This window comes from Lissotriton vulgaris, chromosome 8 (genome assembly GCF_964263255.1).
Source record: "Lissotriton vulgaris chromosome 8, aLisVul1.2, whole genome shotgun sequence".
Lineage (NCBI taxonomy): Eukaryota > Metazoa > Chordata > Amphibia > Caudata > Salamandridae > Lissotriton > Lissotriton vulgaris.
Genome location: NC_141696.1, coordinates 1287359184 through 1287385206, shown reverse-complemented (window position 1 = coordinate 1287385206; position 26023 = coordinate 1287359184). Strand labels below are relative to the sequence as shown.

Genomic DNA, 26023 nt, shown 5'->3' with positions numbered 1-26023 from the left:
GTGTGTAAGAGTGATGATTTGTATCATTTAGAGGAGTCACGATATGGGGGGCATATTCAACCTTACCTGCGAGATCTAAGAAGTGCTTATATAAGGAGATGGGCCTTGAAGGTTAGGCTGGGTCAAGTTTGAGCCTTTATACGATGGAAGCTGGCTAAACAGAGAGGGTCAGATGTAGTTAAGTGTCCCTTTTGTCAAAGTATACCTTTACCTTTCGGCACTTACTCATAGCCTGCTCATGTTTTGATACTAGTAGAAGAAAACTGCTGTTATTGGCTTTTAGAATGACACAGGTCCGCCGTACAAATGATTTAATGATAATAATTCCAAGGTATAATATATCATTGTGTTAATTGTCACTTTTTTATTTTGTGAAGTTTTATATAGCGCAAACTTAACCTGGAGGTATCAGAGCGCTTTATATGAGCACCAGTTACATTACAGACGGACACCTTCATTGTTTTTGTTAGGCACTGGGAGCTCAGGTGATTTGCCCAGAATCACAGAATCTTGAGCGTCCCTGCCGAGACTCAAACCCTGTACCCAGCTCCAAGGTCGACCTCCTAGCGGCGAGGCCACTTTCTCTCCTCGCTTTATTTTGCACAAAATAAATTGTATCTGATAGAGACTACCAGGCGCAGATTCCTTAACGTAGAATTATCCCCAGGCATTAGACTGGACGTGGAAAACGTTCTTGCCCAGCATCTCTGCGCGCCGGAGGGGGTGGTACCACGCAACTCCGCCCAAACGTCCTCCGCGGGCGTGACGTCAGCGAGGTCACATAAGCCCCACCCAGGCATGCCGACGTTAGTATTCTTCTTTTGCGTGTGTAACGTGGACCCGGATCGTGTTCCTTGCCTGTTTTAGGCCATTTTTTCCGCTTTTGAGCATTTTTCTTGGGAACAGTGTGCAAATGCCTTCGGGCTTCAAGACGTGCTCGTCTTGCGCGCGCCAGATGTCGGCGACGGATCCTCACTCCATCTGCATGTGGTGTTTGGGGGAGCACCATGACTCCACGGACTGTGAGGCGTGTCAGCAAATGAAACTGTAGTCCTGGCGGAAGCGCCGGATGAAACTCCTCTCGGCAAGCATGTCCAGGTCGGGGTCGTCGCCGCGTCTGTCCCCCGCGGACGGTTTCAAGAACTTCCGCCTCCGACATCGTCCTTCTCCCAGGCCGCAAGAGCTTCGCTCACCTGTTGGTAAGTGTCGCAGTATGTCCCAGAGGGCCGGTCCCCAGCCTGTTGGTGGCTTGGGTTCTCAGCGGGTGGTGCAGCCCCACACGTCGCCACCCTATCCGCCGTTTCCCGGCGCGGGGACGACTAGAGCCCAGATGGAGGCCTATGCGGCTGCCTTGCAGGACTCGTTGGCTTCTGCTTCTCCTCCTGGGATGTCTGCTGATCCCTTGCCGCGTATGGAGACTTCTGCGGCGCCGCCGGCGCCTCCAGGTTCGCCTCCAGGTTCGGAGGATGTGGTGCCGCTGGGGTGCGACCCTTCGGGGTTCCCTCTTTCGGACCACGGCGCCTCTGCCTCACCGCAAACCCCCGCGGGGGTCCCTGTGGTGTCGTGGGATGTTGCTGGGGCTCGGGGCGTGTCCTCGAGTCCCCCTTGGTCCCCTGGGCAGGCGGTGGCCTTGTCCGAGGCCAAGGTGACGCTGCTCAGGTGCCAGTGGCTGCTGGCCCTGGCGGCGCCGCAGGGGCCGGCTAGGGGTCGGGGCGTGTCCCCGGGCCCCCCTCGTCCCTCCACGTAAGCAGCTGCCTCTTCGGAGGTCGAGTCGATGCCTTTTCGGCGCCATTCCTTAGCCGCCCGACTCCAACCCCGCCTCGGTCTCTTGCGCCACGCATTGTGGCGGAGGTCGTTCCGGCGTCTCCCTCGTCGTCGGTCGACTTTGACCTGCCCCCGGTCGCGGACTCAACGTTGATTCGTCTTCGGACGCCCCCTCTTCCCCAGAGGTTCGGCAGTTGATAGTTTCCTCTTCTCCGGAGACGGGTCACCGCGTCGTGGCTTTTTCACCGGCGTCGTCAAAAGACTGCTCTCCGCCGTGGCCGCAGTCTTCGCCGGAGGCACCTCAGGTTTCCTATTTCTTGGCCCCTTTCCTATTTCTTGGCCCCCCTTTCCGGGCTTGGCTTTTCCTTCCTCCGGTTGGCCTGGCGGACGGCTGCCTTAGCTTGCAGCCGTCGCCCACAGAGGAACTGCTTTCCTCACCACAGGGCCCTACGGAGGCGGGTGCTGCCTTCGCTCGGGCTATTTCCACAGCTGCGGGAATCTTGCGCATGGGCGATTCAGCTGCCCATTTCCTCACGGATCATCTTCTGGAGGTCCTCCATCAGGGTTCTGGTGGTCGGGAGCTGCTTCTTCCCTTCGAGGCTTCGCTCCACACTTCTCTTTTGGGGGCTTGGGGACGGCCCGCCACGGGGCACCCGGTGCCCCAACAACTTCTGCACCGCCACGGTCCTGCTCCGCATGATCCTGTCTGTCTTTCCCTCCACCCCTCTACCAGGGGTCTCTTTTACAGACTGCCTTTTCCTCCCTGCCATCGGTGTTGTCTCCCCCGTCACGAGAGGTCCGCTGGTTAGATTCCAGGGGGCGCAATATGTTCGCCTCCACCAGTGCGGCCTTGCGTCCCCTCAATACTCTTTGTGTATTGGCTAGGGCCACTTCTTGCTTGTGGGATTCGGCGGAGTCCCTTATGTCTGCCGCTTCTCAGGAGGGTGCCTATGTTGATTTGTAGCACCATGTGTTGGATGGCCGGAGGCTGGCGGCATTTATTCTTCGCTCCACTCTGGATATTTTGGAGGTGCTTGGTCGTACCGTGGCTTCTTCAGTGGCCCTTCATCGACATGCCTGGCTACAGGATAGTGTGTTCCCGGAGAACGTTAGGGAACGGCTGGTGGACCTTCCCTTTGATTGCACTCTTTTATTCCACACCCCTGCGGACTCTGCCATTCAGAGGTTTCTTGCGGGGCTTCGTCCTCCTCCTCCTCCTTCTCCCCCTCAGTGACCTGTAAGTCGGTCTGGGTTTTGGGAGGTGTTCTTCCGTTGTTTTCTGGGGCCTTGTAGCGAGTAGCCCCGATTGTGTGTTCTGTGTGATTGATGTGCCTTCAGGTCCTTTTGTTAGGACTTTGGTGCTGTTGGCTGCTGGTCTGGCCCTTTTTTGAATTGTGGTTTTGGCTGTTGGTAAGCCGTGTTGGCCCTGAGATTAGGCCTTCCGTGTATTCTTTTTTTTTTTTTTTTTTTAATTTTTTAAAACCTTTATTTGAAAAAAGTGCACACAGCTATTTAGCCTGACATCCCGGAGGCAAGGCAGCACAATGAAACAGGAGAACAATAGTGCAAGAATCAATGTCACAGTGCAATGAAGGTTGATTTTATTGTTTTTGTTTCAGAAAGGAACATAAGGAAAGAGAAAGAAAAAAAAAAAGGGGTGCCAGAAAGGCGCAAAGAGAGTGGCAATGGAGTAAAAGAAACCAGCGAGGCGTCATTAGAGGGACAGGGGGGGAGCATAGGGAACACAAGCATGAAAACAGGAGAATAGACCAGGAGGAAAGAGGGGGGAGAGGAAAAACAGGATAATATTTACAACATAGTACAGTTGGTGTCACAGGTTATGGCGACAAATGTTCCTCTAATGTGACAGGTTCCGGGGGCACACAGATGTCTCCCCTGTACGCGTTCCAGGCCCCCCACATCTTCAGCCACTTTTTGGGCTTACCCCTGGCAACATAGACCGTCTTCTCCCTGAACATGCACCAATCCATGTTGGCTTTCCATTGCACCACCATGGGAGCTACTGAAGCCCCCTACTTCTGGGCGATATCGCGTTTAACCACCATGTTGCCAAGGGTCACCCACTGCGTCTGAGCCACATTGTGGTCCATCGGTCCCCATATGTTGAGGAGGCATCTCCTAGCTTCCGCATTCACCACCACCCCAGTCACCTCATCCATAATCTGGTGCACTTGTCTCCAGTAGGAGGCTATGGCAGGACATTCCCAAAGAATGTGCATAAAAGTGGCAAGGGCACCGCAGCCGCGGCGACAAAGTCCATCGACCGAATAGCCCATATGCACAAGCCAGGGGCCAGTTACGTACACCCTATGCAGGATCTTGAGCTGCACCAGCCTGAGACGGGAAGAGATGGCAACCTCCTTAGGGGAAGAAACTGCGCTCTGCCAGTCCTCATCATCGATTTCCAACCCGTCACGCACCCACTGATCCCGCACACCTAGGAGGAGGTCAGTGCGAACATTAATAAGCTTCTTATAGGACAGTGAGATGGCGCTGTCTGGCATATGGCCGTCCAGCACCCTGTCCTCCAACGGGGAACTTTCCGGGATCGCCCCCTCCTCTGGTTTAGCAGAAAGCAATGCGTGTCGCAACTGGGCATATCGGAAGAATTCCGAGGTACCTAGCTGATATTCAGTCTGCAGCTGGGAGAAGGTCTTGATCTCACCTCTCGACAACATGTCATCTACCCTGGAGATACCTATGAGGTCCCACTTATCGAAACCTTTGGTGTGCCATAACTTGCCCAGGATGTCTGAATCATATAGTGGGGTGAATCTAGTCAGCCTGCCCTGCCAGCCCTGCGCCTTGGTGATAGCCCTCCAAATGTGGACCGCCGTTTTCGTTGGGCCCGACATCCACCTGTCTAGAGACCTCGAGTAAAGCGCCCTATAATAATTGCCGCCACTCAAGAGCCACTTATCCATTGCGTATCCAGGGTTATTTTCCGGTCCATAGAAACCGTGATTAATGGCCGCCAATTGGGAGGCCCAGTAGTATCTACGCACGTCCGGTAGCGCTATAGCCCCATCGTACCACGGGAGCATAAGCTTCGTGATAGCGATGCGGGGCCGGCCATCCCAAAGCAGGGCACGTTGAAGGCCCTCAATCTCCCGGAAGTACCAGGCAGGAACCGGATCTTGGGTATTCTGCAGGGCGTACAAGAACCTGGGCAAGGACATCATCTTAAATAATGCCGCGCGCCCGAGTAAGGAAAGCGGAAGTTTGCGCCAACCCTCCACATCTCGCCGGAGGCGGAGAAGAGGGGGAAGCAGGTTGTGTTCATAGCGCGCCTTCGCATTGCAAGAGATATAAATCCCCAAGTATTTAAAGCCCTGGCTGGCCACCTGGATGCCGCAGCCTCTGGGGAGGCGTGGTGTATCCCCTTTCAGTACATACAGGGAAGACTTGGCCCAGTTAATAACAAGGCCAGAGTAATGGCCAAAAAGTCTCAGTGTATCACATGCCACAATAAGTGACGTGCAGGGGGAAGTGAGGTAAAGCAGAATGTCATCCGCGTACAGGGAGACTCTGTCTTCGAAGCCAGGGGCCCAGCTGATACCATGTAGATCCGGGTGAGTCCGTAACAAAGCCGCGAGTGGCTCGAGTGCGAGCGCAAACAAAAGAGGCGACAAGGGGCAGCCCTGCCTGGTGCCCCTATGGAGAGCAAACGTCGCCGAGACACGGCCATTGACGGCAACGTTAGCCAGCGGGTCAGCGTACAAGAGCTTCACCCATACCACAAACACCGGGCCAAAACCGAGCTTCGCCAACACCGCCCAAAGGTAACTCCATTCGAGAGAGTCAAAAGCCATCGTGGCGTCTAAGGACGCGAGGACAGCCGGCTCCTCAAGGGTATGGGCCCTGGCCAGGGCGCCGTGAAGTCTACGCAAGTTAAGGGCAGTGTTGCGGTGTGGAATAAAGCCCGACTGGTCCGGATGCACTAAGTCGCCGATAACACCAACCAGGCGATTGGCGAGTATCTTGGCGAGAATCTTAGGCTCAGCATTCAGGAGGGAAATGGGACGGTATGACCGGCACAAATCTCTCGGCTTCCCTTCCTTGTGGATGACCACGATGGTGGCCAACCTCTGGTCAAGGGGAAGTAGGCCATTCTCCCGCGCCTCCAGGAACATATTGCGCAGGTGTGGGGAAACCACATCCGGTCTGAACTTATACAACTCAACCGGGATACCATTGGGACCAGGTGCCTTGCCTGATCTCAGTGAGCGGATCGCAAGTGCGACCTCATCCACAGAGACGTCTCTGTCCAGGTCATCGCGCTCTTCGTCGACAGGCACGGGAGATCGACAGCTGAAAGAAAAACTGTCGAATCGGACTCAGACCGGTCCGAGACAGAGGTGTAGATGCCTCGAAAGTAGTCAGCGAAGGACTCAGCAATGGCACTTGGGTCAGTGACAACAACTCCGTCTTCCCCCAGTATCTCGGGTACAACACGGCTAGCCATCTCTCTCCTGTCCAGCCATGCCAGCAACTTCCCGGCCTTGTCGCCAACGTCGTATATCCGACCCTGCTGTTCTTTAGCTAGGGCAAGGGCAGCGTTAGTAGCAAGATCACGGTACTCCGACTGCTTGAGTGAGAGATCATGTAAGAGAGCGGGATCGGGCTCAGCTTCCAACTGGGAATCAATCTCCATGATCTCCGCTTCAATGCGTACCAGATCAGCATCCCTAACTCTACGGGCTTCCGCTATAAGAGTAAAAGCCTCGCCCCTCAAGACCGTCTTAAATGCCTCCCATAAAGTTGCGGCAACGCAACCGATCCCCCGTTTTCAGTGAAATAGAGATCGATGGCCTCGGCCAGGAGATTACGGGTCTTGGGATTGCGGAAATACCACGGGTTAACAACCGCCGGCCGGTCCGACATGAGAATATCAAAGTCAAAGGAGACCCACAACGGGGAATGATCAGAAATACCCCGTGCCAGAAAACGAGCCTCAGAAACAGCAGGCGCGTGGGCCGCCAGCGTAAGAACGTAGTCGATTCTAGAAAGACTACCATGGGCGCCAGAGTGGAAGGAATAGTGACATTATGTGGGATGCAAGAGCCGCCAACTATCTACCATCCCCAGCGTCTCGAGGAAAGTTGGTAGCCACATTTGGGAGCTACGGAGGTCTCTAGGCGGATGGCGGTCCAAGGAACCGGAGCAAACCGAATTGAAATCACCCCCCACAATCAACAACCCGGCAGGCAAATTCAAAATGGCGCCACCAAGGTCCTGGAAAGTGCTAGACTGCAGGCCTGGGGGAACGTAAACTGAAAGTAATGTCAAGGCACGCCCTTCCCATCGTCCCGCCACGGCGGCGTACCGCCCCTTCTCATCGATCAGTGGTGTCAAGCTCAAGCGGAAGGGACGTACGAACAAGGACACCCGCCCCCCGAGATCCAGAAGAGAACCCTGAATGAGCCACCATTTTGTACCCTTTGCGATTAAGCGCTCTACATGTATTCCCAACCAGGTGTGTCTCCTGCAGGAGAACAACATCCGGCATATGCTGTTTAATCAATTGAAGCACAACCCCTCTCTTGATACGGTCACCCAACCCGTTAACATTCCAACTGATAACTCGTAGTTTCCTACCCCCCGTCATCGTGACCCAGGCCCCGCCCGACCCCAGCAAGCCTCAACAACAAGTGAAACAGATCAGTACACTCAACCCATTGCCTAAGAGATAGAAAGAGAGAAAAAAGAAAGAACAAACAAACTTCCCCACCACCACCCCCCACCCTGCACCCCTGCAGCAGACTAAAAAGCCCCCCCAACCAGCAGTGTGCCTGTCGCCCCATAAACTAATCTACAAAAAGACCCTAGAGGAGTAAGGAATCCCCGCAATCCCCTCCCGCCACCCTCCATGTGAAAGCAGAAGAAACATCAAGAGCGGAAAAGCATTGGTATTAACAGTCACAGACATCAGGGACACCAACCGCCATAATTGGCACAGCAGAACCTAGTCCTAGAGATCAGGGCCGCCAGCTGCGCCACCGGAGTGTTCGTCGTGCTCTTCTCGACGTTGCGGCAAAGTATCCAGCCAGTCACTCGCATTCTCTGGCACATCGAAGAACAGGGCTCGGCCCTCATACTGTAGCGATCACCCAAAATGGCACAAGAAGGAGAAAGTGCATTTTCATCCCGATTCCCAAATGGAGAAACTACAGGTCCCAGAAGGCAAAGCGGCGCCAAGTGACAGAGAAGTGGGAGGACACTATATAGGTTCCTCCCATTCACCGGACCAGTGCTTGTCAATGATGTTCCAGAGCCTGTTCTGTTTCCTGTCTTGTGAATGACTGTTACTACTCGCCGTCAGTGTGTGCGGAGGAATTGGCGTTCTCGTGTGTCATATAGCCAAAGAAAAACCAGCGCGACCAGGCGTCTTGGAGAGTTCACCGCCGATCAAGAGCCAGCGCGGTCAGACACCTTGTGGAATCCCTCGCCGATCAAGAGCCAGCGCGGTCAGACTCCGTGGAGAAACCCTCGCCGACCAAGAGCCAGCGCGGTCAGACTCCGTGGAGTGTTTAGCGCCGTTCCAGAGTCAGCAAGGTCAGAATATTCACACGCGCCTCTCTGGGGATCAAGCCTGAAGGATTCCCGTCTTCGTGAAGTGCACAAGCCTTTATCTTCTAACAGCAAGTATTACGGGGAGAGCGGGATTGCCTTCATAATTCCTTTTGTGTTTCTCAGTATTAATTTTGATCTCGTTTTACCGCCTCCCATTTAACAACCCTACGAGAGTGGAGAATTCTGTTTACCCTGAGACCTCCCGACGTAGGTGATAAGAGGAAGTTTGCTTTTCTGTTTAACTCTTTGTCCACACAAAGTAGTGTGGTGATTATTAGACGTGCTGTTAACGTCTAAATCGGAATTCAACTACCAATACAGTTACTTAGTCGAGGTGAATGTTCTTATCGAGAAGTGACGTAACTTCTTGTATTTCCGTTGCTAATCTACATAATTCTGATTATCCTTGGATCTTTACTGAAAGAAGAAGAATAGATCTCGTACTGTCTATCCCTGTGTATACCATGGTAGTGTGTATCTGAGGCCTTCGAAGAACCATAGACGTCCTCTGCCCATTCACCTCGCGGCCTCTTTCCAGATTCCCTTAAACAGTGGTGAAGTACCCAGTGTTGAGGTATTACGGAGAGAGGCTTTGAGGACTATCATCTTATCGTCCCCGCTGGTCTTTGGAATAAGGTTAGTGGCGCATGCGTGTTCTTGCGCTGCTTGTAATCACGACAGATTGACAAGCCCAAGAATACTGTCCGGCCTGGACGATGGATACGAACACGGTCCTTACTTCCTTACTGGAAAGTTTCTCAAACTTGCAGCAGGAAGTCCAGACCTCTCGTGCAGAAAATCAAGCCCTGTATAAAGAAGTGGCGGATTTGCGTAAAGACATGTCCGATCTTGCACAAAGAGAAACCGTTACTAAACCATTGTTGAGACCAGCCACCTTGCCCCCACCCGCCTCCTTTCCGTCAGGAGGTTCCTTTGCTGCTCCTTCCACTTCTACTGAGACTACTCCTACCGTACACATTATTCAGAATCAAGGGATACCTCTAGCCCCACCCGAAAGATTCTATGGAGACCCCAGAAAATTCGAAACATTCTTGAACCAATGCCGTCTTCATTTTTTATGCAAACCCATGGTGTTTCAGGATGATGCATCCAAAACAGCGTTCATGATGTCGTACATGGGAGGGAATGCCTCCAGTTGGACAATCCCTTTGCTGGAACGAAACGATCCTGTGCTTCAGAATTTCTCTGATTTTTGTCTTGAACTACGGAAGTTGTTTGACAGAAAGTCTCACATGATGTCCTTGGACAGGGAATTAATGACCTTACGACAAGGGTCTCAAGACCTCTTGTCTTATATTACTACGTTTAATCGTCTCATAGTGGAAACGGATTGGCCAGTTCAAAAAAGAATATCCTTGTCTTATCAGGGACTGAGGAGTGAACTAAAGGACGTATTGGCACAGGTGGTGCAACTACCGTCCACTTGTGAGGAACTCATCGATCTGACGGTCCAACTTGATCATCGATTGTTGGAACGAAAGGGGGATCGAGGAAGAGGTGACTACAGGTTCTCGTACCCCTTGGCCAGAAGTCGACAAGGGGGTGAAGAAAAGGCCAAGGTGTCAGATAGTCCCGAACCTATGCAGATCGGGGGAATCCGTGGTCCACTCACCAAAGAAGAGAAGGACAGGCGAAGAAGACTCAAACTGTGTCTATATTGCGGAAAAAGTGGGCACTTCGTAAATGAATGTCGAGCTAAATCTTACGTAACTGGGAAAAATCCTCCTTCCCGTGTACAGGCCACTTCAAGAATGGAAGAACCGACGGAAAACTAAAGGTCTCGGATCAGTTAGAGACCTCTGATTCGAGACACCCTTCTCCCATGGTCTCCCCTTTTGTAGCGAATACCCTTCATCCCGCGGTCGCCCATATGAATATCAGCGTTTCTTTATGGATTACGACGCAGGAGTCTTTCCTAGTAGATGCTCTGCTGGATTCAGGAGCAACTGGTAATTATATTGATCAAGAGTATGCCCTTCGCATGGGCATACCATGTGAAAAGAAACAAAAACCTGAGACCGTCAAGGCAGTGGACGGAACGGTTCTTTCTTCAGGACCGGTTGTGTCTCATACCCTTCCTCTAAGGATGGTATTTGGAAAGGAGCACAGCGAAAATATTCAGTTCGATCTCATAGACGCACCACAATTTCGTCTGATACTGGGAATGCCCTGGCTCACCTTACACGATCCTGTGGTGAGCTGGTCCTCAAGAACAGTCAGAATGACATCTGAGTATTGCAGAGAACATTGTCGGGGTCAGGCAATCTACAGTTATACACCCGACCCATCACCTGCTACATACTTAACGAATTCCTGTACAGTAGACCTGTTCTGTTGTGCCACGACATTGCCAGCAGAGTACATAGAGTATAGTGCACTGTTTGACAAACAAAAAGCCACCCAATTACCTCCTCACCGGGCATACGACTGCCGCGTGGACCTTGTTCCTGGAGCAGACATTCCCTGTAGTCGAGTGTATGCCTTAACGGAGAAAGAAACACAGTATCTGAAGACCTACATCGAGGACAACCTGGCTACTGGCTTTATAAGACATTCCACCTCCCCTGCCTCATCACCCATGTTCTTTATTCCGGAGAAGGACTGTGATGAATTGAGACCTTGTATCGACTACAGAGCCATCAATAAAGTGACGATCAAGAACAGATACCCTCTCCCCCTGATTCCGGTCTTAATGGACCAATTAAAAGGCGCTCGGTACTTCACCAAACTTGATCTCCGTGGAGCATACCATCTAGTACGGGTGAAACAGGGGGATGAGTGGAAAACCGCGTTCAGAACCAAATTTGGCCTCTATGAATATCGGGTGATGCCTTTCGGGCTTTGCAACGCCCCCGCAGCCTTCCAGTACTTTATGGATGAGGTTTTAAGGGGGTGCTTGGAGTCTTTTTGCATAGTGTACATTGACGATATTCTGGTGTATTCTGTTTCTTATCCTGAACACATATCCCATGTGAAGGCCGTGTTGGACAGATTGCAACAGAATTCCCTGTATGCAAAGCTGGAGAAATGTCTCTTTCATGTACAAGAAGTGGCTTTTTTAGGGTATGTCATTGACGCACAAGGATTCCGGATGGACATGAAAAAGGTTGAAGCCATTTTGTCATGGAAGACGCCTAGAAACGTAAAATCCGTGCAAAGCTTCCTTGGCTTTGCCAACTACTATAGGAGATTTGTTCAGGATTTCTCAAAGACCATACAACCTATCACGGCACTCTTGCGAAAGAATGCTCCATTCATATGGGGAGAGGAGGCGGAAAGCGCCTTTCGTCTTCTGAAACAGAAATTCACACAAGCCCCTGTCCTACGACACCCAGACCCCCATCTACCGTTCATTCTAGAGACCGACGCTTCACAGTACGCTCTTGGGGGAGTGTTGTCTCAAAGACATCCTTCTACAGGACAACTGCATCCCGTGGCATATTACTCGAAGAAGCTCTCTCCCTGTGAAGTTAACTACACTATAACGGACAAAGAACTTCTTGCCATTAAGAGAGCATGTGAAGAGTGGAGACATTATCTTCTGGGGGCCTTGCATACGGTGGAAATCATTACAGATCACCGTAATTTGTTGTTTCTAAAAACAGCTAAAGCACTGACCCCTCGCCAGCTGAGGTGGACTCTCTTCTTTTCCGACTTCGATTTCGTGATCAAGTTTAGACCTGGAACGCGAAACGGGAAGGCAGATGCCCTCTCGCGGCTTGGAGAAGAAGAGACGGTTATCCCCTCAGAACCACCGTCCATCCTTAAGGGGACACACATTCAAGATGACATCATAGCCTTGATTACCTCCAAGGATTTTCTGGAGGATTGTAAAGTTGCCCTTTCTGTTCTTGATGTTGCTTCCTGGATACAAGAAGATCCAACACATCGCTGTGAGAAAGACCAACTTGCATACCATTATCATGCATTGTATATCCCCCAGAGTGATTTACAACTGCAAGTGTTACAATGGGCTCACGATTCAGTACTAGGCGGACATATGGGTATACATAAAACCATTGCCATAGTGGAACGATCCTTTTGGTGGCCTAGTCTTAGAGCCGACGTGAAAGAATACGTCAAGAACTGTGCTGTTTGCGCTCAAGGAAAGTCTAGTCATGCTAAACCTTCAGGTCTCTTACAACCGTTGCCGATACCACCTAAACCCTGGCATACTGTGTCTATGGATTTCATTGTGGAAATGCCCCCTTGTGAAGGCCAAACTGTTATATTGGTGGTAGTTGACCACCTCACAAAAATGGGTCATTTTATATCCTTGCCAGGTCTACCCTCTTCATTAGTATTGGCCAAGGTGTTCCTGCAGCATATCGTGCGGCTGCATGGCTTGCCGAGTGTGTTGATCACGGATCGGGGAACGCAATTCACTTCCCATTTTTGGAAAGCCTTATGTTCACTGCTCCAAATCGATGCACGCCTCTCCTCTAGTTTCCATCCGCAAACGGATGGAAAAACGGAAAGACTAAACCAAACCCTTGAACAATACCTTCGTTGTTTCACTTTGCAAAGCACAACTGACTGGACCACCCTTTTGTGGTTGGCGGAGTTCGCCTACAACAATGCAGTACACTCTACCTTGGGATGTTCCCCGTTCTTTTGTTTGTATGGTTTACATCCTAACATGCTTCCTTTTGAGTGGCCAGCCACATCATTGGTTCCTACTGTTCAGGAACATCACGCTCATCTTCGTGCTGTTTTGATTGATGCCAGGCATTGCTTGGAGAATGCTCAAAAGGCCCAGAAGCGTTATGCAGACACTAATCGTTCATTGGAACCTGAGTATAAGGTTGGGGATAAAGTATGGCTATCTACACGGAACCTGAAATTGAAAGGGATCAGTAAATTGAAGCCGAAGTTCATAGGTCCCTACGGTATCTGTGAAGTGATAAATCCTGTGGCCATGAAGCTTTCTCTTCCTCTGTCATGGTCCATACATCCTGTGTTTCATGTGTCACTTCTTCGCCCTTGTCTGCCTGATGTGCGGGTGCCGGTCCGCCCTCAACCTCTGGAGGTGGAGGGACAGGAGGAGTACGAGGTTGCAGCAATCCTAGACTCCAGGATGGTGCGAGGTAGAATCCAATACCTGGTGGATTGGAAAGGTTTTGGCCCTGAGGACCGTACCTGGGAACCAGTGGCCAATCTTCATTGTCCTGACCTATTGGCACTGTTTCATGATAAATACCCTGGGAAACCTGGTCGTCCGCCGGGACGGCGGTCCTCGAGAGGGGGTACTGTAGCGATCACCCAAAATGGCACAAGAAGGAGAAAGTGCATTTTCATCCCGATTCCCAAATGGAGAAACTACAGGTCCCAGAAGGCAAAGCGGCGCCAAGTGACAGAGAAGTGGGAGGACACTATATAGGTTCCTCCCATTCACCGGACCAGTGCTTGTCAATGATGTTCCAGAGCCTGTTCTGTTTCCTGTCTTGTGAATGACTGTTACTACTCGCCGTCAGTGTGTGCGGAGGAATTGGCGTTCTCGTGTGTCATATAGCCAAAGAAAAACCAGCGCGACCAGGCGTCTTGGAGAGTTCACCGCCGATCAAGAGCCAGCGCGGTCAGACACCTTGTGGAATCCCTCGCCGATCAAGAGCCAGCGCGGTCAGACTCCGTGGAGAAACCCTCGCCGACCAAGAGCCAGCGCGGTCAGACTCCGTGGAGTGTTTAGCGCCGTTCCAGAGTCAGCAAGGTCAGAATATTCACACGCGCCTCTCTGGGGATCAAGCCTGAAGGATTCCCGTCTTCGTGAAGTGCACAAGCCTTTATCTTCTAACAGCAAGTATTACGGGGAGAGCGGGATTGCCTTCATAATTCCTTTTGTGTTTCTCAGTATTAATTTTGATCTCGTTTTACCGCCTCCCATTTAACAACCCTACGAGAGTGGAGAATTCTGTTTACCCTGAGATCTCCCGACGTAGGTGATAAGAGGAAGTTTGCTTTTCTGTTTAACTCTTTGTCCACACAAAGTAGTGTGGTGATTATTAGACGTGCTGTTAACGTCAAAATCGGAATTCAACTACCAATACAGTTACTTGGTCGAGGTGAATGTTCTTATCGAGAAGTGACGTAACTTCTTGTATTTCCGTTGCTAATCTACATAATTCTGATTATCCTGGGATCTTTACTGAAAGAAGAAGAATAGATCTCGTACTGTCTATCCCTGTGTATACCATGGTAGTGTGTATCTGAGGCCTTCGAAGAACCATAGACGTCCTCTGCCCATTCACCTCGCTGCCTCTTTCCAGATTCCCTTAAACAGTGGTGAAGTACCCAGTGTTGAGGTATTACGGAGAGAGGCTTTGAGGACTATCATCTTATCGTCCCCGCTGGTCTTTGGAATAAGGTTAGTGGCGCATGCGTGTTCTTGCGCTGCTTGTAATCACGACACATACTCAATCCGTAGTTTAGCAGGGAATAGCATAGAGTACTTAAAACTCGTGTCTCTAAGGCGCCGTTTCACCCCTGCGAAGCTCTGACGTTGCCTCTGAACGGCCCTAGTGAAGTCTGGGTAGAAGTGCACCTCTGAGTTCTGAAATTTAAGCGGTCCATGTCTCCTGGAAGCTTGAAGGATCACATCCCGATCCCTAAAGTTGAAGAGCCGGGCAATGATGGGTCTAGGTGCGACACCCGACTTCGGAGGGCCGCCAGGTATCCTATGGGCCCGTTCCACAGAAAAGAAGGTACTCAGGCCAGATGGTGCGAGATGTGTCTGTATCAAATCTTCCACAAAAAGGTCCACCGCCGCCTCCTCCGCACCCTCCGGTACACCAATGATGCGAACGTTCTGTCGTCTTGCACGCCCTTCGAAATCCTCCAGCCGTTTGGAAAATTGGTCATTGACCGATCGTAGGGTCCGGACCTCCGCTTGCAGGTCCGAGACATCGGTAGTCAAACTGGAGGTCTTGATATCAAGGGATTTCACCCGATCATTTGTCTTTCCCAGGTCGGCTCTAATCAAGTTGAGGTCTACGGCCAGGGTGTCCACCTTATGAGTCAGGACCTCATGTTGCTTTTGCATTTCAGTCCTAATGCCAGCAATGGCCCCCATAATGTCGCTTAAAGTGGGCTCAGAGCCATCAGGCGAGCCCGCGCGTTGCGAGTCTTTAGAAGAGGCCACCGCAGAGGGCGAGGTCCGCTGCTGGGCATAGCGGTCGATCTTGTTCAACTGCGTCTGAGTCGTCCTTCGAACGCCTCTGTTCGTCGTCTTGTCGGGGTCTCCTCTGCCGGCCATGATGGACCCAAGGAGAACAAAGGGCTGTACCGCCCGGACAAGGAAAGCAGATGTGCAAAACAGAGGCGAAGCCAGCAAATAAACCAGGCCGGCAACAGGCGACTTCGCAGCTACACGCACTCCGCCAGCAGGGATCGGAGGTTTCCACTTCGCATTCCAATCATGCGGAGCGTCGGTACGATCATCGGCCACCCAGAAGACAATTGATACAGAAAAGGGGGTGGTGATGAACAGAGTGTCTGAATTAAGCAGACCACTCTTACCCAGTCCAAAGATCAGGGCTTGATCCATCACCGTTTTTTAGCTCACTGCACCATCCCAGCTCAGAACTTGGCTATATGCAAATTAGTCTGACCCTGGCCCAGTGCATCATGGGAACAGGGCAGACCAAACTACCAAGCCAATTCTTATACTGGGAAGGAAACAAGCTACCGGGGACCGGTTTCTGGCATTTCAGCCGTCTTCGGCCCGGCTTGCTTGAATCCTGATGGTGCAATGAGCTAGGGACTCACATCTGAGTATACCCTTCCACGCTTATAGTGGACAAAATTGATACAGAAAAGGGGGTGGTGATGAACAGAGTGTCTGAATTAAGCAGACCACTCTTACCCAGTCCAAAGATCAGGGCTTGAACCATCACCGTTTTTTAGCTCACTGCACCATCCCAGCTCAGAACTTGGCTATATGCAAATTAGTCTGACCCTGGCCCAGTGCATCATGGGAACAGGGCAGACCAAACTACCAAGCCAATTCTTATACTGGGAAGGAAACAAGCTACCGGGGACCGGTTTCTGGCATTTCAGCCGTCTTCGGCCCGGCTTGCTTGAATGCTGATGGTGCAATGAGCTAGGGACTCACATCTGAGTATACCCTTCCACGCTTATGGTGGACATAATTGATACAGAAAAGGGGGTGGAGATGAACAGAGTGTCTGAATTAAGCAGACCACTCTTACCCAGTCCAAAGATCAGGGCTTGATCCATCACCGTTTTTTAGCTCACTGCACCATCCCAGCTCAGAACTTGGCTATATGCAAATTAGTCTGACCCTGGCCCAGTGCATCATGGGAACAGGGCAGACCAAACTACCAAGCCAATTCTTATACTGGGAAGGAAACAAGCTACCGGGGACCGGTTTCTGGCATTTCAGCCGTCTTCGGCCCGGCTTGCTTGAATCCTGATGGTGCAATGAGCTAGGGACTCACATCTGAGTATACCCTTCCACGCTTATGGTGGACAAAATTGATACAGAAAAGGGGGTGGTGATGAACAGAGTGTCTGAATTAAGCAGACCACTCTTACCCAGTCCAAAGATCAGGGCTTGATCCATCACCGTTTTTTAGCTCACTGCACCATCCCAGCTCAGAACTTGGCTATATGCAAATTAGTCTGACCCTGGCCCAGTGCATCATGGGAACAGGGCAGACCAAACTACCAAGCCAATTCTTATACTGGGAAGGAAACAAGCTACCGGGGACCGGTTTCTGGCATTTCAGCCGTCTTCGGCCTGGCTTGCTTGAATCCTGATGGTGCAATGAGCTAGGGACTCACATCTGAGTATACCCTTCCACGCTTATGGTGGACAAAATTGATACAGAAAAGGGGGTGGTGATGAACAGAGTGTCTGAATTAAGCAGACCACTCTTACCCAGTCCAAAGATCAGGGCTTGATCCATCACCGTTTTTTAGCTCACTGCACCATCCCAGCTCAGAACTTGGCTATATGCAAATTAGTCTGACCCTGGCCCAGTGCATCATGGGAACAGGGCAGACCAAACTACCAAGCCAATTCTTACACTGGGAAGGAAACAAGCTACCGGGGACCGGTTTCTGGCATTTCAGCCATCTTCGGCCCGGCTTGCTTGAATCCTGATGGTGCAATGAGCTAGGGACTCACATCTGAGTATACCCTTCCACGCTTATGGTGGACAAAATTGATACAGAAAAGGGGGTGGTGATGAACAGAGTGTCTGAATTAAGCAGACCACTCTTACCCAGTCCAAAGATCAGGGCTTGATCCATCACCGTTTTTTAGCTCACTGCACCATCCCAGCTCAGAACTTGGCTATATGCAAATTAGTCTGACCCTGGCCCAGTGCATCATGGGAACAGGGCAGACCAAACTACCAAGCCAATTCTTATACTGGGAAGGAAACAAGCTACCGGGGACCGGTTTCTGGCATTTCAGCCGTCTTCGGCCCGGCTTGCTTGAATCCTGATGGTGCAATGAGCTAGGGACTCACATCTGAGTATACCCTTCCACGCTTATGGTGGACAAAATTGATACAGAAAAGGGGGTGGTGATGAACAGAGTGTCTGAATTAAGCAGACCACTCTTACCCAGTCCAAAGATCAGGGCTTGATCCATCACCGTTTTTTAGCTCACTGCACCATCCCAGCTCAGAACTTGGATATATGCAAATTAGTCTGACCCTGGCCCAGTGCATCATGGGAACAGGGCAGACCAAACTACCAAGCCAATTCTTATACTGGGAAGGAAACAAGCTACCGGGGACCGGTTTCTGGCATTTCAGCCGTCTTCGGCCCGGCTTGCTTGAATCCTGATGGTGCAATGAGCTAGGGACTCACATCTGAGTATACCCTTCCACGCTTTGGTGGACAAAATTGATACAGAAAAGGGGGTGGTGATGAACAGAGTGTCTGAATTAAGCAGACCACTCTTACCCAGTCCAAAGATCAGGGCTTGATCCATCACCGTTTTTTAGCTCACTGCACCATCCCATCTCAGAACTTGGCTATATGCAAATTAGTCTGACCCTGGCCCAGTGCATCATGGGAACAGGGCAGACCAAACTACCAAGCCAATTCTTATACTGGGAAGGAAACAAGCTACCGGGGACCGGTTTCTGGCATTTCAGCCGTCTTCGGCCCGGCTTGCTTGAATCCTGATGGTGCAATGAGCTAGGGACTCACATCTGAGTATACCCTTCCACGCTTTGGTGGACAAAATTGATACAGAAAAGGGGGTGGTGATGAACAGAGTGTCTGAATTAAGCAGACCACTCTTACCCAGTCCAAAGATCAGGGCTTGATCCATCACCGTTTTTTAGCTCACTGCACCTTCCCAGCTCAGAACTTGGCTATATGCAAATTAGTCTGACCCTGGCCCAGTGCATCATGGGAACAGGGCAGACCAAACTACCAAGCCAATTCTTATACTGGGAAGGAAACAAGCTACCGGGGACCGGTTTCTGGCATTTCAGCCGTCTTCGGCCCGGCTTGCTTGAATCCTGATGGTGCAATGAGCTAGGGACTCACATCCCTTGCTCATTGCACCATCAGGATTCAAGCAAACCGGGCCGAAGACGGCTGTAATGCCAGAAACCGGTACCCGGGAGCTTGTTTCCTTCCCAGTGTAAGAATTGGCTTTTGTAGTTTGGTTTGCCCTGTTCCCATCATGCACTGGGACAGGAACAGACTAATTTGCATACAGCCAGGTTCTGAAACTGGGATGGTGCAGTGAGCTAAAAAACGGTGTTGGATCTAGCCCTGATCTCTTGACTGGGTGAGAGTTTTCTGCTTCATTCAGAGACTCTGTCCCTCACCACCCCTTGTTGTAAATATTTTTGTCCACCCTAAGCGTGGAAGGGTATACTCAGACATGAGTCCCTTGCTCATTGCACCATCAGGATTCAAGCAAACCGGGCCGAAGACGGCTGTAATGCCAGAAACCGGTCCCCGGGAGCTTGTTTCCTTCCCAGTGTAAGAATTGGCTTTTGTAGTTTGGTTTGCCCTGTTCCCATCATGCACTGGGACAGGAACAGACTAATTTGCATACAGCCAGGTTCTGAAACTGGGATGGTGCAGTGAGCTAAAAAACGGTGTTGGATCTAGCCCTGATCTCTTGACTGGGTGAGAGTTTTCTGCTTCATTCAGAGACTCTGTCCCTCACCACCCTTGTTGTAAATATTTTTGTCCACCCTAAGCGTGGAAGGGTATACTCAGACATGAGTCCCTTGCTCATTGCACCATCAGGATTCAAGCAAACCGGGCCGAAGACGGCTGTAATGCCAGAAACCGGTCCCCGGGAGCTTGTTTCCTTCCCAGTGTAAAAATTGGCTTTTGTAGTTTGGTTTGCCCTGTTCCCATCATGCACTGGGACAGGAACAGACTAATTTGCATACAGCCAGGTTCTGAAACTGGGATGGTGCAGTGAGCTAAAAAACGGTGTTGGATCTAGCCCTGATCTCTTGACTGGGTGAGAGTTTTCTGCTTCATTCAGAGACTCTGTCCCTCACCACCCCTTGTTGTAAATATTTTTGTCCACCCTAAGCGTGGAAGGGTATACTCAGACAGGAGTCCCTTGCTCATTGCACCATCAGGATTCAAGCAAACCGGGCCGAAGACGGCTGTAATGCCAGAAACCGGTCCCCGGGAGCTTGTTTCCTTCCCAGTGTAAGAATTGGCTTTTGTAGTTTGGTTTGCCCTGTTCCCATCATGCACTGGGACAGGAACAGACTAATTTGCATACAGCCAGGTTCTGAAACTGGGATGGTGCAGTGAGCTAAAAAACGGTGTTGGATCTAGCCCTGATCTCTTGACTGGGTGAGAGTTTTCTGCTTCATTCAGAGACTCTGTCCCTCACCACCCCTTGTTGTAAATATTTTTGTCCACCCTAAGCGTGGAAGGGTATACTCAGACATGAGTCCCTTGCTCATTGCACCATCAGGATTCAAGCAAACCGGGCCGAAGACGGCTGTAATGCCAGAAACCGGTCCCCGGGAGCTTGTTTCCTTCCCAGTGTAAGAATTGGCTTTTGTAGTTTGGTTTGCCCTGTTCCCATCATGCACTGGGACAGGAACAGACTAATTTGCATACAGCCAGGTTCTGAAACTGGGATGGTGCAGTGAGCTAAAAAACGGTGTTGGATCTAGCCCTGATCTCTTGACTGGGTGAGAGTTTTCTGCTTCATTCAGAGACTCTGTCCCTCACCACCCCTTGTTGTAAATATTTTTGTCCACCCTAAGCATGGAAGGGTATACTCAGACATGAGTCCCTTGCTCATTGCACCATCAGGATTCAAGCAAACCGGGCCGAAGACGGCTGTAATGCCAGAAACCGGTCCCCGGGAGCTTGTTTCCTTCCCAGTGTAAGAATTGGCTTTTGTAGTTTGGTTTGCCCTGTTCCCATCATGCACTGGGACAGGAACAGACTAATTTGCATACAGCCAGGTTCTGAAACTGGGATGGTGCAGTGAGCTAAAAAACGGTGTTGGATCTAGCCCTGATCTCTTGACTGGGTGAGAGTTTTCTGCTTCATTCAGAGACTCTGTCCCTCACCACCCCTTGTTGTAAATATTTTTGTCCACCCTAAGCGTGGAAGGGTATACTCAGACATGAGTCCCTTGCTCATTGCACCATCAGGATTCAAGCAAACCGGGCCGAAGACGGCTGTAATGCCAGAAACCGGTCCCCGGGAGCTTGTTTCCTTCCCAGTGTAAGAATTGGCTTTTGTAGTTTGGTTTGCCCTGTTCCCATCATGCACTGGGACAGGAACAGACTAATTTGCATACAGCCAGGTTCTGAAACTGGGATGGTGCAGTGAGCTAAAAAACGGTGTTGGATCTAGCCCTGATCTCTTGACTGGGTGAGAGTTTTCTGCTTCATTCAGAGACTCTGTCCCTCACCACCCCTTGTTGTAAATATTTTTGTCCACCCTAAGCGTGGAAGGGTATACTCAGACATGAGTCCCTTGCTCATTGCACCATCAGGATTCAAGCAAACCGGGCCGAAGACGGCTGTAATGCCAGAAACCGGTACCCGGGAGCTTGTTTCCTTCCCAGTGTAAGAATTGGCTTTTGTAGTTTGGTTTGCCCTGTTCCCATCATGCACTGGGACAGGAACAGACTAATTTGCATACAGCCAGGTTCTGAAACTGGGATGGTGCAGTGAGCTAAAAAACGGTGTTGGATCTAGCCCTGATCTCTTGACTGGGTGAGAGTTTTCTGCTTCATTCAGAGACTCTGTCCCTCACCACCCCTTGTTGTAAATATTTTTGTCCACCCTAAGCGTGGAAGGGTATACTCAGACATGAGTCCCTTGCTCATTGCACCATCAGGATTCAAGCAAACCGGGCCGAAGACGGCTGTAATGCCAGAAACCGGTCCCCGGGAGCTTGTTTCCTTCCCAGTGTAAGAATTGGCTTTTGTAGTTTGGTTTGCCCTGTTCCCATCATGCACTGGAACAGGAACAGACTAATTTGCATACAGCCAGGTTCTGAAACTGGGATGGTGCAGTGAGCTAAAAAACGGTGTTGGATCTAGCCCTGATCTCTTGACTGGGTGAGAGTTTTCTGCTTCATTCAGAGACTCTGTCCCTCACCACCCCTTGTTGTAAATATTTTTGTCCACCCTAAGCGTGGAAGGGTATACTCAGACATGAGTCCCTTGCTCATTGCACCATCAGGATTCAAGCAAACCGGGCCGAAGACGGCTGTAATGCCAGAAACCGGTCCCCGGGAGCTTGTTTCCTTCCCAGTGTAAGAATTGGCTTTTGTAGTTTGGTTTGCCCTGTTCCCATCATGCACTGGGACAGGAACAGACTAATTTGCATACAGCCAGGTTCTGAAACTGGGATGGTGCAGTGAGCTAAAAAACGGTGTTGGATCTAGCCCTGATCTCTTGACTGGGTGAGAGTTTTCTGCTTCATTCAGAGACTCTGTCCCTCACCACCCCTTGTTGTAAATATACCCAGAAGACAATGGCGCATCCCTGGCACGAAGTTCAGCTCGACATAACTTCGCCGAGGAGGAACGGATTTGAAAGCGGAAAGCAGTTCCTGCGTCTGCGACCTCTCACCAGTCGAAATCCACTGACGTGGAACAGGATAGTCAGCAGGATATTTGCGGAGGGTCGGAGGGTCCGCGGAGCTCCGAGCTTACGCGGCCATCTTGTTCGCCCGCGAAGCTCCTCCTCCTTCCGTGTATTCTTGTTGGCTGATTGGCAAGCCGTCTGCGGATCCTCTGCAAGTTTTTCTGTTTGTCCTCTGCTGCAGAAAATGTCTCCTAAGAGGGTTCCGATGTCTTGGGACGTAACATTCCCTATGTGGGGTAATGTTAGCTATTATATAGCTCTATCGTGCTGGAGAGGTGTTGTCGTCCTTCGGGCCTCTGCTCTCCGTGGCGTCACAGTATGTCGCAGGTGCGATCCTCTTGCTGATGGTTTTGGAGTGGCTTGTGTTGCGCCCCGGTCTGTCATTCTCCTGGATCGTTGTCGCTAGCCTGGTCTGGCCTGCTGTCTGCGGCCTTGCATTGTAGCTCTTCCTGGTTCCACTTCATGTTTGGGGCCGTGTGTGCCGGCCCCTCCCTTCGGGCGTGTCCTGGCACTTCTTGGCCTTTCCTGGCCTCTTCCTTCGGCTGGCGTTTGGCTTGTCCTGGGTGCACCGTTCTGTGATGTTGTCTGCTGCTGGCTGTGCATGCCAGTGCAAACCTGTTGTTCTTCTACACCATTGTGCCTTTCCTCTTCCGTCTGCACTTTTAGCGGTGCAGCCGTCCCAGTCTTGTCCGCTGCTTGAGGCTGGGGTGTGTTCGGCTTTCTTTAAGTGGGCCCTGCCTCTGGTTCTACCTCTCCTCCCTAGGGATTGAGGTGGTCCTTGTATTCCTTTTGGCTCTTAGGGTGCTGTATGCCCCTGCATAGGTGTTGGGCAGTTCTCCTTTGGTGGGGCTTAGGATATCCTGGTTTTCCCTTTTTGTCCCTGTGGCATGTCCCCTGCTGGGGCCCTGTGTCTCTCCTGGTGGGGAGGCTCTCTCGCAGGCCCTTCTCCCTTTTGGGTATGGCTAGGGTATCTATTCTACGTTAAGGAATCTGCGGCTAGTAGTCTTTATCAGATATACAAGTTACTTACCTTTGGTAACGATGTATCTGGTAGAGACGATTCTAGCCGCATATTCCTTCACGACCCACCCTTCCTCCCCATTCTGCGAGGACCCTCTGCTTGGGTATTTTGCAGTCGCCTCCCTCTGGGTGCTTTGTCTTCTGCGGGTGTCCTCTTCGTTTTCTTCCGGTCAGGCATCCCTCCAGCTGGTTTCTCTCCAGCGTGAGGGCCGAATTATTCCTTTTTCCCTCTGTTGTTTGAGTTTCTGATCCCCACCTGGTCTTCTTCGTTAAGGGTTCTTTTACCTGTCCTTGGCCTCCTGTTCCTTTCAGATGGCACTGTAGTCTGCGGATGGATTACCTGTCCTTGACATCCTCCCCCTTTCAGGTGGTATGGCCATCCTTGGCAGTATAGTCTGGGGATGGATTACTGCTGCTCCTCTGTTCCGGGCTTGTGGCCCTTCCCCTTGTGGTTGTAGTTTCAGACTCTCTTTTTCTCTCTCTCTCTTTCTGTCACTGTGCTTTCACATGCTTCTGCCTCCAGAATGGCTCTCGCCTTGGCTTGCAAGTTGGTTCCACAGAGTGTTGCTTTGCGCTTTTCTTGCTATAGCTTCGTTGCTCTGGCCTTCTGGTGTTTTACTGCCACCTGGTACTTTCGCCTTGGTTGCACAAGTTGTTCCTCAGAGTGGTGCTCTGCTCCTTTTCTGCTCTGGCCTGCTGTTGTCGCCTTCTGGTGCATTGATGCCACCTGGTGGTGTGTGGACGTGGGTGAAGGGACGACCGTGACACCAACTGTAGGGTTTAAGGAAGGCTTTATTTTGATAGCTTTTATAGGCTTAGTAACCAACGTCTTTCGTGTCCTGAAAGTTAGTCTTTCCCGGGCGAAGGTACTGGAGTCCGTGGCGCTGCTCGTCTATAGGTGTTTTCCCCGGAAGTCGAGTCCTCACTTCGGGCGTCAGGAGTCTCTCCACATGAAAGAAAGAAGACCAACAAGGCGGAAAGCCGTTAGGTCACAGTCCTCTAATGGGATTGCACCAGGGGGACCCAGGGAGTGCGAGGTTTACACCCAGTGTAACTAGCTGGTAACTACAGTGCTCAGTGCATAAGGTGTTGGGGTAAGCGGTAAAGAAGGGTGGGGTGAGGGAAAGGAGAGGTAGGTCTGAGGGACGGTTGCAGTGGGGAAAAAGATACACACAGCTGCGCTCTAAACGCTAGCGTTACGCTTTCCTATCCAAGCCGCCAAACGCCGCCGTACCTGTGTCAGCCACACTCCTCCCTCGGGAGTGTGGCACGGCGGTCCGCAGGGACGTTGGCCTCCTGGCTCGCCTTGTGGCTCAGCTTCTCCGTCAGCTCCTCCGTAGGCTCCTGCTTCGGTCCCTCCGGTCTCGTCTTCCGACACACCTCGCTTTTCCGTATCTTCGGGTTCCGCCTTCTTCCTCGCGGTGTTTCCACACCCGGAGTACAGGACTTCCCCTGCTTTAACCAATGCGGAGTCGGCAACGTCACGGAGGGTCGGGGCTTCACCCTCGTATGACGACGCCCACTTAAAGGGCCCGTTGTCTTCGAACTCGCTGGCAGTCTCGTTTCCGTGCTCCCACTCGGGATCCTGTGGAGAAGCCGGAAACGACAGATCAGTAGAGGTTGGGCTCCACCATTCCCGACGGGTAAGGACGCTGGCTTTACATGGTGTTTCTCACCTTTGTTTCGCTCCAATTTGTCTCTGGTTTTTTCGCACACTGTTCCCATGCTCTCCTCAGTTTTGTTGTGATGGCTCCGCGTTGTGGGGCTGAATAGTTCTCCCAAGCAAACTGACGCCCGTGGTGGATGTCGGGGCGGAGTCGCGTGGTACCGCCCCCTCCCACTCCCCCCGGTGCAGAGATGCTGAGCAAGAAAGTTTTCCGGGTCCAGTCTCACGCCTCGACCGATGCGACACGGGAAGCGGAAGGTAGTCATCCGGCTCCGCCTGCGGAGCGTGTTGGGATGACTCCGGCCTTCCCTTCCTTCCCAAGAGCCTGAGCGACCCCTGCCCAGCTTCACAACTTTTACGAAGTCTTACATTCCATCTTCGGGCAGCCCGACTACCCCGGTGTGCCCTCGGGCCCTGCTGACTCGGTTGGGGGCTGTAGGCCTTCGATGCCGGCGGCTTTGCCTCCGGAGCCGCAGGGCCCCCAAGGATCCAAGCCTGGATCCAGGTCGGTGCTGGTCAACCTTGTGACACCTCCTCTGGTGCCGAATTCAGTGACGACACCCCCGCAACCTCCTACACCTGTTGTGTCCCCAGTCGGTGTCGGCTCGGCCTCCCCCTCGAGGAGGTCACAGAGCCGGACCTACGTCGCCCGATGTCAGGACTGGCGCCGGCCAGTACTTTTGTACCCCTGTTTTCGCTGATGTTTCCTTCTGCCCTGAGTGGCTACCAGGAGAGGGTGAAGAGGACTTGGAGTAGACCCTCGTGCAGACCAGTTACAAGAACACGACTGGAGAGAGGAGTTGATTGATTCCAGTGGTCTGGACACCTCCCCAGACCTTGGCATGCTTTCTCCACCTACCGTGGCTGTGGAGGAGGGT

The 26023-nt window shown here is 51.6% G+C and overlaps 1 protein-coding gene across 3 annotated transcripts in view; it reads left to right on the top strand.

Annotated features, from left to right (window-relative positions):
• The window catches only part of PARP4 (poly(ADP-ribose) polymerase family member 4), a 1988214-nt gene that overhangs the window by 1288562 nt on the left and 673629 nt on the right, over positions 1–26023 (top strand). The gene's annotated exons all lie outside the window — the stretch shown is intronic.